The following is a 13387-nucleotide window of genomic DNA, read 5'->3' on the forward strand; positions in this document are numbered from 1 at the left end:
TCACAATGTGAGCTGTCTCTTTTAGTTTTCTTTCATTTAACTTAAGATATGTATATGAGCATTGCCAAGGGAGATATTTTCCAGTTCTTATTATTTTCCTGACCAAAGAGGAATTCTCTGGGTCAAGAAAAGTAGTTTCGTACAGTACAGTCCACCAGTTAAATGTCATGCTTCAGTTCTCAGATGTCAGCTTTCCAGGAACCTGTCATTCTCAGCCATCCTTCCTCCCTCATACCTTTTTCTTTTTCCTCCCTGGTCTCTGTGTTTCTCTCACTTTCTCTTCTTCCTCACCTCCCTTCCCAAGAAGAAAGACTGGAGTCTGATATTTTTCCATGACTCTGTAAGCAGTGTGGGGCACATGTTGCATGCTACATACATGTGAACAGACGGTCAGGTGGACAGAACATAGTGACCCATGATTTACTGAGATAAAAGAAAAGACAAAAATAAAATCATGAGGTTGAGGCACAAGATATTGGCTTTGTCTACCAAAATAAATATTTCTTACAATAGCATAGTGAATCTTTAACTAAACACCAGAGGTTTTAAAATATTACAAAGATTTCCTAAACTCTTTGTGTGGTATTCTTGCTATAATTTACACAGCATACACGTCTGTGCATTCAACTGAGTGTAGCTGCCTATCTTGGAAAAAAGAACATGGAACTTTGGTGAGGTGGTAGATGGGGAGAAAAAGTGATGACTTGAGGTCCCATTTATATAAGTAAGGCTGAGAAGAATATACAGAATAAAAAGTCTTCTCCATTCCACTCCCCAAACTAGAAAGGTTGAATAATTTAAAGATTAAGTACAAATGCACTTAGATTAGAGAAATGTTTTAGGGGTCAAAAATCTTTATCTGTGACTATTATCTTAGGTCCAGTTACTTAGAAATAAGGTCTGTGGCAGAAACCCTTGTGCAAGTGACTCATTGAAGGAGAAACCTGAGTGATAAGGCAGGGGAAGAAGCTATGCAGAAATGTGCATTTCAGGAGAAATGCAACCCAGGCCTGACCTTACTGGGAGTTCTGGCACATGAATTACACCAGACAAAGGTTCTGGGTTGTTATGTTATGTTCTCCATAAGTCAGCCATGGGCTACTGGTGGCCCCTGGGAGGGACTGGGGCAAATCTTCCAGGAACCTCCCTGTAAGGTAGTTCCCATTAGCCAAGGATGAGACTCCAGAGAAGAGTGCAGGTTTGAACCATTAGTAACCAACACTGAAAAAGCTGAGGCATGGGTGAACCAGACCATCAAAGGTGACCTGGCTGGGCATCAACAGCATTTGCTTTAGGAACATTTTCCAATTCAGTTTAACCCAACAATTATTGGACATTTGATACTTTCAAGAAATAAGCATAGTGATTCAGAGATTAATAAAAAATATATAATTTCTAGCTTCAAGGAGATCTTAGTCTAGTAAATGAGAAACATATGTACTCAAGTATCCAACTATGATCTGGATTTTCTCCAGGTCTTATTTGTTAGTAGGTGAAATACGTCAAGTTAACATTAAGAGTCAAAATTGCACTGGCTTATGTGGTCTCTCCATAGTCTGATCTGGGTCTGTTCTGAATGGTGTCAAGGGGTGATCACAAAGAAGTGAGATTCACTTTTCTTGCCTATCCTCACTTGGAAGGGTATTTCATCAAATCTCATGTCTTTGAAACCCATCTGATGACTCCCATATCTATATTTTAATTTGAACATCTCTCTTTAACTCTAGAGTCAAATATCCAACTGCTTATTCTATATCTCCTTCTTGGATATCTAATAGGCACCTAATACTTAACAAGTCCAAAGTAAAACCCATCACAGCCGCTTCCTACCTACCCCCAGCTATTTTTTTCTGCAGGCTTCCCTATCTCAGTAATGATGGCTCCAAATTTCTAGATACCTAGGCCAACAATATTAGATTCATCCTTAATTACTCTCTTTTTGTAATTTTTGCATCAGCAAACTATGTCCCCTCAACCTCTGATATATTTAGAATCAGGGCACTTCTTTCACTTCCAAGGCTATCACCTTGGTCTAAGTGACATCAGCTATCAGCCTTTTCCTGGATTATGGCTAGACTACTAAATGGTCCCTAACTTATCGTCCTGAACCCACCTCTCCCTGACCTGGCTCCCCCACCCCGAACCCCACATATAGTTTCTTGTCACCACAGCAGCCAAAACATAAACCATATCATATCAGTCCTCTGCTTTCACCATTTCACTTGAAGGAAAAACCAGTGTCTTGCAATAGCATACACAATACTCTATGACTTGGTGCTATTAGAATATCTGCCAGAATGGGCCATAAAGAATTCTTTGAAAAGTATTCTTTGGAAATTTTTTTTGTAAGTTAGTCCCTACGTCATTCTGCAAGTTGGAACTCAGAATATGAACCAGTGCTAGAGCTAGAAACCTGGCAATTATGGGCCTATGGACTTGTATTTAAAATTATGGGAGTGATTATGATTACCTTTGTAGAAAAACAAGGCAGAAGACAAGAGGTTTGGCACAGAACTCTGAGAAGCTTCAACTTTTCATGGTCACGTGAATGTTGGAAGGACTAGCTTGGGAGACAGAGAGTAGATGCTAGGGACCAAGAAAAGTAATCAAGAAGAGTGCAATGTCAGGAAAGCTATGGGTTATATAGAAAAATGGGACATATTCTCTAATCTCAAGAAGCTAGTATTCGACTATTATCTGTGAACTAATTCAATGACTGAATTTCTTATTTTTTGTGCTGGTTGTATTCTATAATGATTGATATTTTAAAATATAGTAATAAAAGCTAGCCTATTACTTCTCTATATGTTCTGTGGTAATTACAAGGTCAAGTATTTGCAATAAAAATAATAACATTACACATTGAATGCCTTATCACATTGGACATCTATCTCAGCAGTTTCTACTTCCAGGCTTTTTCATGGCCATTTCTGTGAGAAATTCTTTGAACATGCCTAGTTATTTGGCATTTATGCCTATTTGCAAATAATTTTAATCGTCAGCATTCTTACATTTTCTATTTAGGGAGAAAAAATGATCACAATGTTTAACCTATATAACTTCTGATTTCTTGACCATTGAATTACAGATTTTTACAGTTTTCACAATGTAAGAAATCTTAGGAAATTTTCTATATACTTTAAGGTATAAATGAATGAACACTGGAATTTGACTAAGATCTTTAAAATAGAGTTAATTTTATATATCTCACGTAGTTGTAATGAAAATTAAAAGAGAATGTATTAACAGTATATTTGGTAAAGGATAAAATATTGTATAAGTATAAATTATCCATTCCTCAAATAGATATCGTAATGCGTGTTACGTAGAGCACCCTCTGATGAGCAAAGGGTTATCCAAGGATAAATATGACTAAATCTCTTTCCTCAAGATGTTTTCATTCTAGTATTGGAAGACCAGGGTAACTTTAGCATAAGTAGGAATACACTAAATGCAAAACTCAGATGGCAAACTCCTTAAAGATGGGGACCTCTTCCTGTTCACTATGATTTCTTCACTGCTCAGAAATGATACTTGCCATATAGAATGCACTCAATGCTTATTGAATAAATTGATGAATATAAATAAATAATAGAGGACTCAAAAGAAATAATAGATGAAAGCAGGTTGTAATAAAGCCGTATTCAAATGTAAATAAAAGACAGTATTATGAATTTTCAAAGGAAAGAAAAATCACTTCTGAATAAGGAGAAATAATTAAGCTCCATGGAGAAATGGCATTTGACTAGACTTTATAGACTGGGGAAAATTTGAAACTATGCATTTGAAAAGGTAGTCATGCTGTGGCAAAAAGATAATTTGATTAAAAGTTAAGGCATTTAAAATTAGTCATATTGTATAATTAGAAAAATAACATTGACTAAGTATTGACTAAATAGGAGCTCGCACTCCCACTGGAAAACCTATTAAGAAAAAGGCCATAAACTATGGAGAAATGTTTGCTATTTGTCATCGTGTAAATAACTACCACACTGACTGAAATGTTTAAAGAACTAAATATTTTTCCACAGTTGCAGTCACCCGGTGAGTTGCTAACAGTTAGACAAAGGCAACCTTAAGGAAACATATTTATCACTACACCCCATGCAGTTCTAGCCATAAAGAGTTTAACTCCAAAATGGATATTTCCCTTGAGCTGTAAAATTTTGTTCAGAAAAAAACTCCCTAGGGGTATTAAACTTCCCTTTTTAAAAACTGATTTGAGTTTTACAGTTATTCAATTATGCTGTGGTTCAATAAACTTTTATTAAACCTATGTGTACCTAACACAAGTCCAGGCACTGTGGGGATAAACAAGATAAATTTTTACATTATTACAACAGACACTTAAAATATAAACATTGCATCTACACTTGATGGCAGAGAAACTCAGAGGGACACTTTCTAATTATTTATACAGAAAATATAAAAATTTTCTTTATTACATCCATTTTGATTCCAGTGCCAGAAATATACATAAGTGGCAATTAAGCACAAAATTATGACCTGCATCACAATCCATTTACTTTAAAGATAAATGAGGTAGGAGATATAATCGTACTATATTCAGATCTAGCAATAATCTTCATTGTTTTTCCAGGTTTTGCCAAGAAAGCTTCTTATAAAATTATATTTAATGCATAAGCTTATTGTAGAAAAAGTGAAAACTACAGATGACTATAAATCATAACATAAATTACCATGGGTCCAGTTTCACAAAAACAACACTGTTACTATCTTGTTAGATTTTCTCTTAATAAGTTTAGCATTTAACATATTTGAAAAATGGAAATAAGAAAATAAACTAGCTTTGTTTTCAATATTTCTTTTTTGCATGATATGAAGAGAAAGGTGAAGCCCTTCCTCACAAGCTCTAGTTCATCTTCAGAAGTCACACCCCTCCACCCCCCGCTTTTATAGATGGTTATAGCATTCCTGCCTTTTCCCTGGATTTACCCATCTCTCTCTCCTTCTCATTTTCTGGTCAGGGAACTAAGATCCCACATGCTGTGCAGCGTGGCCCCCCCAAAATAAAAGGCTTCTAGGCATTCAAAAATATTCCTATCAGGCTTGACATTCCAAGGGCTTAGAGATTATCTCCCAGAAGCAAAGTTTAAATTCTTTACTATACAATATCTCATTTTACTCTGTGATTGATTCTTCTCTTCCATATGTTATAACCCAGAAAAATTACTCATCTATGATTGTGAAAATTAGTTATCTAGCCAATGTGCAACATGTCTGGTGATAGTAAACTACCTCTAAGGTAGATCCATTTCATTTTTGGGAAAATGTATTATTATTTATATTGAGACTTCATATAACATACGATGCACATTCTTTTATTAATATCTACCACAGAACTTTGCATGTAATGATTGTTAATTAAAATTATGTTAAATGAATAAGAGCACATATTGTATTTTTGCTGTGCCATGAACCAAAGTAGAATTTTACATATGACTGCAACTAGACATACATAACACCATGTGAGATAAAAAGGGATGGCCACCGAAATCAGAAAATGAAGAATGCAAGAACTTCTCTTATTAAGAAGAGAGAGAGAAATCTTCACAGAAGTAGGATATTTTCCTGGTAGGTACATATCAGCTTATATGAACAGCATACTATAAAATGTGTTCCACTGATAGAAAAGTAATAAATCCAGAGTAAGTCAAGCAAAATAAGATTGTGTGATCTCATGATGTCTTCAAGGCAGAGAAGGATATATGATGGATAGCTGACCTTTCAAATATAAGGTAAAGAGAATGTACTTCTTATTGGTATTTTGGTCTATGATTAAGCTTACTGAAAATTTTTTGTCTCTGTAAGCCCAATTCATAGAGGATAAAATTGAGATTGTAAAAACCATCTTTACCTTAACTAATACATTCACCTCTCTCCACAGGCCAGTTGAAAAGCTCTAAAGTATTTTGAGCATTGAGATGGTAAGCTTGTCATCAGGCTGCCACAATGCACTTCATTCTCCATTTTAGTTCACTTAGTAGATTCAACACTGAAGCTAAGCAGTACATCTACAGAATACTTGCAGAAAGTTACCAATATTAAACTGATTCCTTGTTTTTGAGTTTTCCTCATTTCCATTGTCTTTCAGAAGTTAATTTTGCTCCACACTTTTAATGTCCTGGAATCTTAGTCTTAGGAATTTTCATGTTTTATTACATTGTCATTTGAGTGAGAGGGTAAATTTGGAGCTCAGGCTAAATCAAATCTAAGTGATGACCATGTATATCCCACATGTATGTCATCCCCTTATAAACCTACCTGTCCCATGTAAGAGACATATGAATTAGATGGATTATATTCAAGACAAATTTCATGTAAATTAGACATGGATGGTTATATTTATCTGCTTTAACAACCTATGATTTTTAATCATTAATCAATTTAATAGACTATGATCTATTTTATTATTTTTTGTGGCCTCTGTACACAGCTTTAGAGATTAGGTATGATTAAATAAATGGATCATATCTTATGTTACAGATTGACTAAACTAGTTTGTCAGTGCTCTGGGTCTCAAAATAAAGCAGGGGTTTAAATTATTTAGTGATTTTGATCCACGTGTATTGACTAAACACAGCTTATGGTCATGACAGGGAAGAATAGTTAATACAATAATGAATTGCATTTAAAAATATGTATTCATTTATTTTTAAAAAATTAAAGATATTTATGTACTTTTTTCATTTTTTTACTGTGGTAAAATATATATATAACACAATATACAATCTAACTCTTTTTAAGTGTATAGTTCAGTAGTATTAAGTACATTCATGTTGTTGTACAACCTCACCACCCCTGATCTCCAGAACTCTTCATTTTTCACCACTGAAACTCGATACCCATTAAAAATTAACTCCCCATTCCCCTCTCCCCCCAGCCCCTGGCAACTACCATTCTACTCTCTGTCTCTATGATTTTGACTATTCTAGCTACTTCACATAAGTGGAATCATACAGTATTTGTCATTTTAGGGCTGGCTTATCTCACTTAGCATAATGTTCCTCAAGATTCATTCATGTTGTAGCATATGTTAGAATTTCCTTCACTTTTTTAAAAGTCTGCATAATATTCCTTTGCTTGTATATACCACATTTTACTTACCCATTCTTATGTGGATGGACACTTGTGTTGCTTTCACATTTTATCTATTGTGAAAGATGCTGCTATGAACTTGGGTATATAAATATGTCTTCAAGCTTCTGCTTTGAATCTTTTGGATATGTACCCAGAAATGTAATTGCTGAGACATATGGTAATCCTTTTTTAATTTTTTGAGGATCACCATACTGTTTTGCACAGTGGCTGTGCCATTTTACATTCCTACCAGCAGTGCACAAGGGTTCTAATATCTCCATATCCTCACCAAAACTTGTTATTTTCACTTTTTGTTAGTAGTCATCCTAACAGGTGTGATGCGGTTCATGTAGGCAGTTTAAAAAAATTATTTTTGCGTATGATGAAAAAACAACTCTTTCCTTACTCAACTTCCCCAAATTTCACTTCCTAGAAGAAATTTCTGTCAATATTTATCAAAAAATTTTTTTGAATTTTCAGTTAGACATCTTTGCTTCCTACAATGAAATAGGAGGATTTGTTTTTTCCCTTATTACAGACACACACACACTCATACTATCCCTTTGCCCTTTTTCCAATTAAGTTTATATCCTCAATTTTGTTTACAGCAATAGGCAAAGTTTACATTATTAATACTATGTAAATATTTTCACAGCTGAGTCAGGTAACAGACTAGGATTTTATGTGGCCCTCCCTATCCTCAGGTTCTGCTCCTGCGGATATAAGGGACTTGAGCATCCATGGATTTTAGTTTGTGCTAAACTAAACCAGTCCCCTGTGGACTTGGAGGGACCACTGTATTTTATTTCTCATGCAAACTTTTGATTTCCTTGGAATTAATAACTGGGCCAATTTTGTTTTTTTCATTTCATAAGAATTTGTTCTAATTCATTCTCAAACTTACACAGAAACATAAATCTCTAAGAAAAATTTGGTGAGTGCCTGCTAGATTGCTAGGGATTTCTCTGAGAATCTGCAATATAACAGATATAACACTATCCCATAAAAAGCTCCCTGACCATTTGGAGCTTATTTTCTGTCTGGTGAGACAGATAATAAACAATATTATAATAAATAAATGTACTACCAATAATGTTAGAAGGGCTGGAAGCTATGGGGAAAAAAAGTAAGTATAGTGGGTAGAATGCAGTTTTCATTATTAACAGGGAGTTGGGACAGACCTCCTTGGAAAGGCAACATTTGAGAAGACATTAAAGGAGTATGGGCTTGGAAGTAGTGCAGTAAGGAAGCATGCCTGGCATGTTGGAGAGACGTGTGTAGCAAGAACTGAGGGAGTGAGGAGGTGAGGGGTAGGAGATGAAGTTAGGAAATGGGGCCCACTTAAGACTTTGTGTTTTATTCCAAGGGAAAGAAGTTTTTAGGGCTTGAGCAGAGAAGTGATAATCTGACCTTTGTTTTAAAAGGATCTTCTTGGCTGCTGTGTTGAGAATAATGGGTACTATTTGGAGGGGAGGGCAGAGGAGGAAAGGGTAGAACAGGAAGAAAAGTTAAGAGGCAGTTACAAAGAGTCAGGTGAGATTCTTGGTGGTTCTGTGGTTCACACACATCAGGAACTCTAGGGGTTTTGTGTTTTTCTTTAACCATTATTGGCAGCATTCCTGGCCTTCATTCAGCAGTCTGAATGGATTGCTTAATATATGCGTTCTTACTGGAATCTCTGTTCACCATCATCAGCAGGATACCCTTTGCCTGCAATGGACATCCTGTTTACTATCCAAAGTCTTCCTCTTCCTTGATGACTGCTTCATTTCAGTGAAGCAAATATTTTAGTAGGCTTTTGAGAAAGGGGGCAAGGAAAGTCATTTTTTTAAGTCCTTGAAAGTCTGAAAATGTTTTTATTGCAGTCTCACATTCGATAGCTACCTTGACTGAGTAAATAATTCTAAGTAGAAAATTAACTCCCTTTAGAATTTTGAAGAAATTGTTCCTTTGCCTTCTGACTTCCAATGTTGAATTTTTGTATCATAGCAATGGGACCTTGGTTTGACTCTTTTTTTTCCCCCCTCTTCTTTCGTACAGTACTTTTCAAGACTGGAAGCAAATGTTTAATCTCTGGGACATCTTTTAGTATTATTTATTATTTAATAATTCCCATCTCTATGTTTTCCCATTTCTTTCTGTTTGGAACTTCTATTATTTAGATATTAGACCTCCTCTACCTTTGTAATGTTTTTCTTCCTATTTCATAACTATTTATTTGTTTCATATTTTGAGAAATCTCTTCAACTTTCTTTCTAGTCCTTCAATTGAATTTTTCCTTTTTGCTATTATGTCATGTTAATTTCTAAAATTTCCTTTCTCTGAATATTCCTCTTCCATTATATCCTATTTATTACCAGGTCCTTAACACTGCCCTGAAATCACACTAGATACATCCTAATCCATTCACTTTTTCTCATAGATGATGAATGAATTCTTCAATCCCTTACACATATTTCCAAGATGCTCTCATGCTCATGCTCAACTGAAGACTTTGTTTCCTTTTTCATTGAGGATAATTTTTTTTTTTTTAGTTTAAAGACTTTTACAAACTCATACTTAGCACCACATTTACTCAGATACTACAATCTGGTCCCATATGTTTTGCCTCTCATCTGTGCTATGGATGAATTACCCATGCTTCTGTCAAAGACTCCAATATCCTCTCACATACTCAAAGACACCATTCTGGCAATTCTCCAGTCTTTTGCCTATATCAATTTTTCATTCTCTACAGGATTATTATTATCAACGTATTACCACACTATAATTTACCCCATCTTAAAAACTCTGGCTTGACCCTACTTTCTCCTCCACCTGACTGATCATTTTCTCTGACTTTACAGAAAAACTTCTTGGAAAAATTGTCTACACTCATTGCTCCATTTTCCCTTATCTCATTCTCCCTTAAACCCATGCAAATTCAGTCTTTATTGCTAATAGGTCACTTTGTGCACTTGTTACCACTGCTCTTGTCAAGTTGTCAATGGTCTATTTTTTGATAATCTCAATGGTCAGTAATTAGTATCTTTTAATGTGCAATATTAGTTATCTTATTTATGGTCTGCCTTGCCCAACAAAATTTAAATTCCATGAGGGAAGAATACTGGTCTGTTATGTTCACTGACTTAGAAGAATACTTGTCATCATCTTTCAGTTAATATTTGTTAAAATGATTGGATACACTACCTTCTCTTATATCTCTGTGGATATTCATTATAAATTTTGGAAATTTTATTCTTATCCCTGCCTTGTTTCATTTTTTTCTAAGCTGTTTACATGTTTAATAATTAATTAATTAATTAATTAATTACTTAATTTTTGGCTGCATTGGGTCCTCGTTGCTGCACATGGGCTTCCTCTAGTTGTGGAGAACAGGGGCTTCTCTTGTTGTGGAGCAAGGGCTCTAGGTGTGTGGGTCTCAGTAGATGTGGTACATGGGCTCAGTAATTGTGGCTCGTGGGCTCTAGAGTGCAGGCTCAGTAGTTGTGGTGCACGGGTTTAGTTGCTCCACAGCATGTGGGATCTTCCCAGACTAGGGTTCGAACCTGTGTCCCCTGCATTGGCAGATGGATTCTTAACCACTGCGCCACCAGGGAAGCCCAAAGCTGTTTACCTATTATTTTACTAATTGTTAATTAATTAATTAATTAATTAGTTTATTTATCCATTTGTTTCATGCCTTTCGTGTGGAATGTTTTTTTTCAAAAGTTTCATGATCCCTGATTCTCAATTGGATACAATTAAAAGGCAAATTACTAAAAACCTTACTGACTTGGAAATGTTGAAATGTTACCAAGTAGCTCTATTTAGACCATTCCTCCCACAGCAAAATAGAAACTGGAGGGACGTTTACATTTGACAGAAAAGAAAGGCTTTGAGTGAAGAAGTTCTCACATTCTTACTGTTTCTTTTTTCTTTTTTTTTTTTCTGGTTGAGCTCTGATCTGTGCATGCATAAAAAAGACTCCAAGCAGCCCAGAAAAGGTTAAAATAGGTAAATAGAGACCAAGTTTGTAATATGAGTCCATCTAAGTTAATTGCATTCTAAAAGAAAACAAAACAAAAATCAACATTACTCAGAGGAATAGAAAAGAATCCAGAGCTTCTTCAACACAACACTCACCATGTCCAGGACATAATCACAAATTACTAGATTTATTAAGAAATAATAAATACAACAAATCTTCCAAACAAAAGGTAATCAATAAAGACCAACCACTAGATGGCAAATCTAAGAGAAAAGCACTTTAAAGAAGCTATTATTACTGTATTCAGTGTTATAAAGCAAAGCATACTTAAAATCAAGGAACAAATATGAAATCTCTATAGAAACTATAAAGAAACTATAAAGAAGATTCAATTTGAAGTTCAACAATTGAAAAGTAAATGAAATAAAAAAAATACCTGGATAGGCTTAACAGAAGAAATATAAATTAAATTATCTAATTTGCAGAACACAGAAAAAAAGTTTTGACCCCATAAATGAATGGAGCATAAAGTATCTGGTAATATCAAAATTTCTAATACATAAGCATCTGAAGCCCCAGAATCAGAGGAAGGAAAAAAGGAACAGAAAAAATATTTGAAAAAACAATTGCCAAAAATTTCCCAAATTTAGTAAAGGTCATAGATTTACAGATTCAAAATGTCACTGGCTCTAAGGCATAATAAATACAAAGTAAATTACATGTTAGTCAAAGAAAGACAATCAAAGAAAAAGACAGAGGAAAAGCATACATTAGAACAGGGGACAACAATCTCAAATCCATGTATTTCTTGTCAGAATCAATGGAGGTCAAAGTAGTGGAACTGATCTTGACAGTGGAACATCTTGAGGGCTAAAAGAAAAAAAAGTCTATATTTGAAGATAATATCCTTTAACCGTAAAAGCATAATAAGGCATATTTAAATAAACAAACCTAAGGAAATGAATTGCCAGCAGACTTGCATTAAAAGAGAATTCTTTTATCTAAAGGAATATGATTCCAGATGGAAGTATGTACCTTCAGAAAGGAATGAAGTGCTCCAGAAATTATAATTATGGATATAAAATTATGAATTTAAAATTATATTTATACTTATAAATATAAAATATTTTTCTTAATTTAAAATACATATGACTGTTTAAATAAAGCATATAACTTATATTAAGCAGTTTAAAACATATGTAGACATAAATGAAACTATAGCATAAATGATGTGGGGAGTGGTAAATGGAACTGCTTGTGAAATTCTTGCAATTTGCATTAAGCAGTGCAATATCAACTCAAGTAGACTGTGAAAAGTTGTATGTTGTAACCCTAGAGCAAACACTAAAGAAAAAATAATGCAAAATGTTTTAACAAAAAAGCCAATAGATAAATTATAATGAAATTCTTTGTTTTTTTTTTAGGAATTTTTCTGGTGGGAACCAGAAAACCTGCTAGACAAATTCTATAAGAGCTGTAACACTTATAATGAAATTCTTAAAAAAAAAATAGTCATTTACCTTAAAAGAAGACAGGAAAAGAGGAAAAAGTACAGAAGGGAAAAACAGGAAACAAATGATAAACATAAATCTAGTCATATCACTAATTCCATTAAATGTAAATAGAATAAAAGACAGATATTGACAGAATAAATAAAAATCTAATGGAAAGCTCAGTTTATATGGGCTGGACTCCTTGATTTGTGGGATTCATTACAAAGTGAAATGGCTGTAGGTCTTTACTTTTTTCTTAGGTCCTTATTTTCCTAGGTAAGAACCATCTTTCTCCTTTATTAGAGGTAGAATGCTAACTTACTGTTTGTTGAATGAGGTCTAACAGTCTCATTATTCAGTAGGTATTCTTTTACTTAATTCTGCTGTTTTCAATATAGCATCTCTCCATCACTTGAGTCTGTTGTTGCCCTTGGTTCCGCATTGTCTCTGAAAGAATCTCTTCAAATAGTAAACCTCTGATCTTCTGGAAGAATAGGTGTGGGTATAATGTTCAGCCGGACAATTTGAAAAATGCCTATCTTGAATAGGCTTATCTTTTTTAGAGGTAAAGGACATAAAGACATATTTGAGTAATACAGATAGTAGTCTTAATAATCATGCTATGAAATGAGAAGCAGCCCTTTTAGGAAAGGGCCAGTGGAAGAAATTTCTGACTTCGTATTGCCATGTGGTGAGAATTATGTATGCTAAACCTCCTAGAACTCCTCAACACTCTCAGCTCATTCCTCTCCCCACTTCTCCGAGGTGGTCTAATTGTTAAACTTGAAGAAAAAGACATGTTCACTTCATTCCTTCCGCTTTT

This window comes from Balaenoptera borealis (assembly GCF_965194805.1).
Source record: "Balaenoptera borealis genome assembly, chromosome: 1".
In the NCBI taxonomy this organism is placed as follows: Eukaryota; Metazoa; Chordata; class Mammalia; order Artiodactyla; family Balaenopteridae; genus Balaenoptera; species Balaenoptera borealis.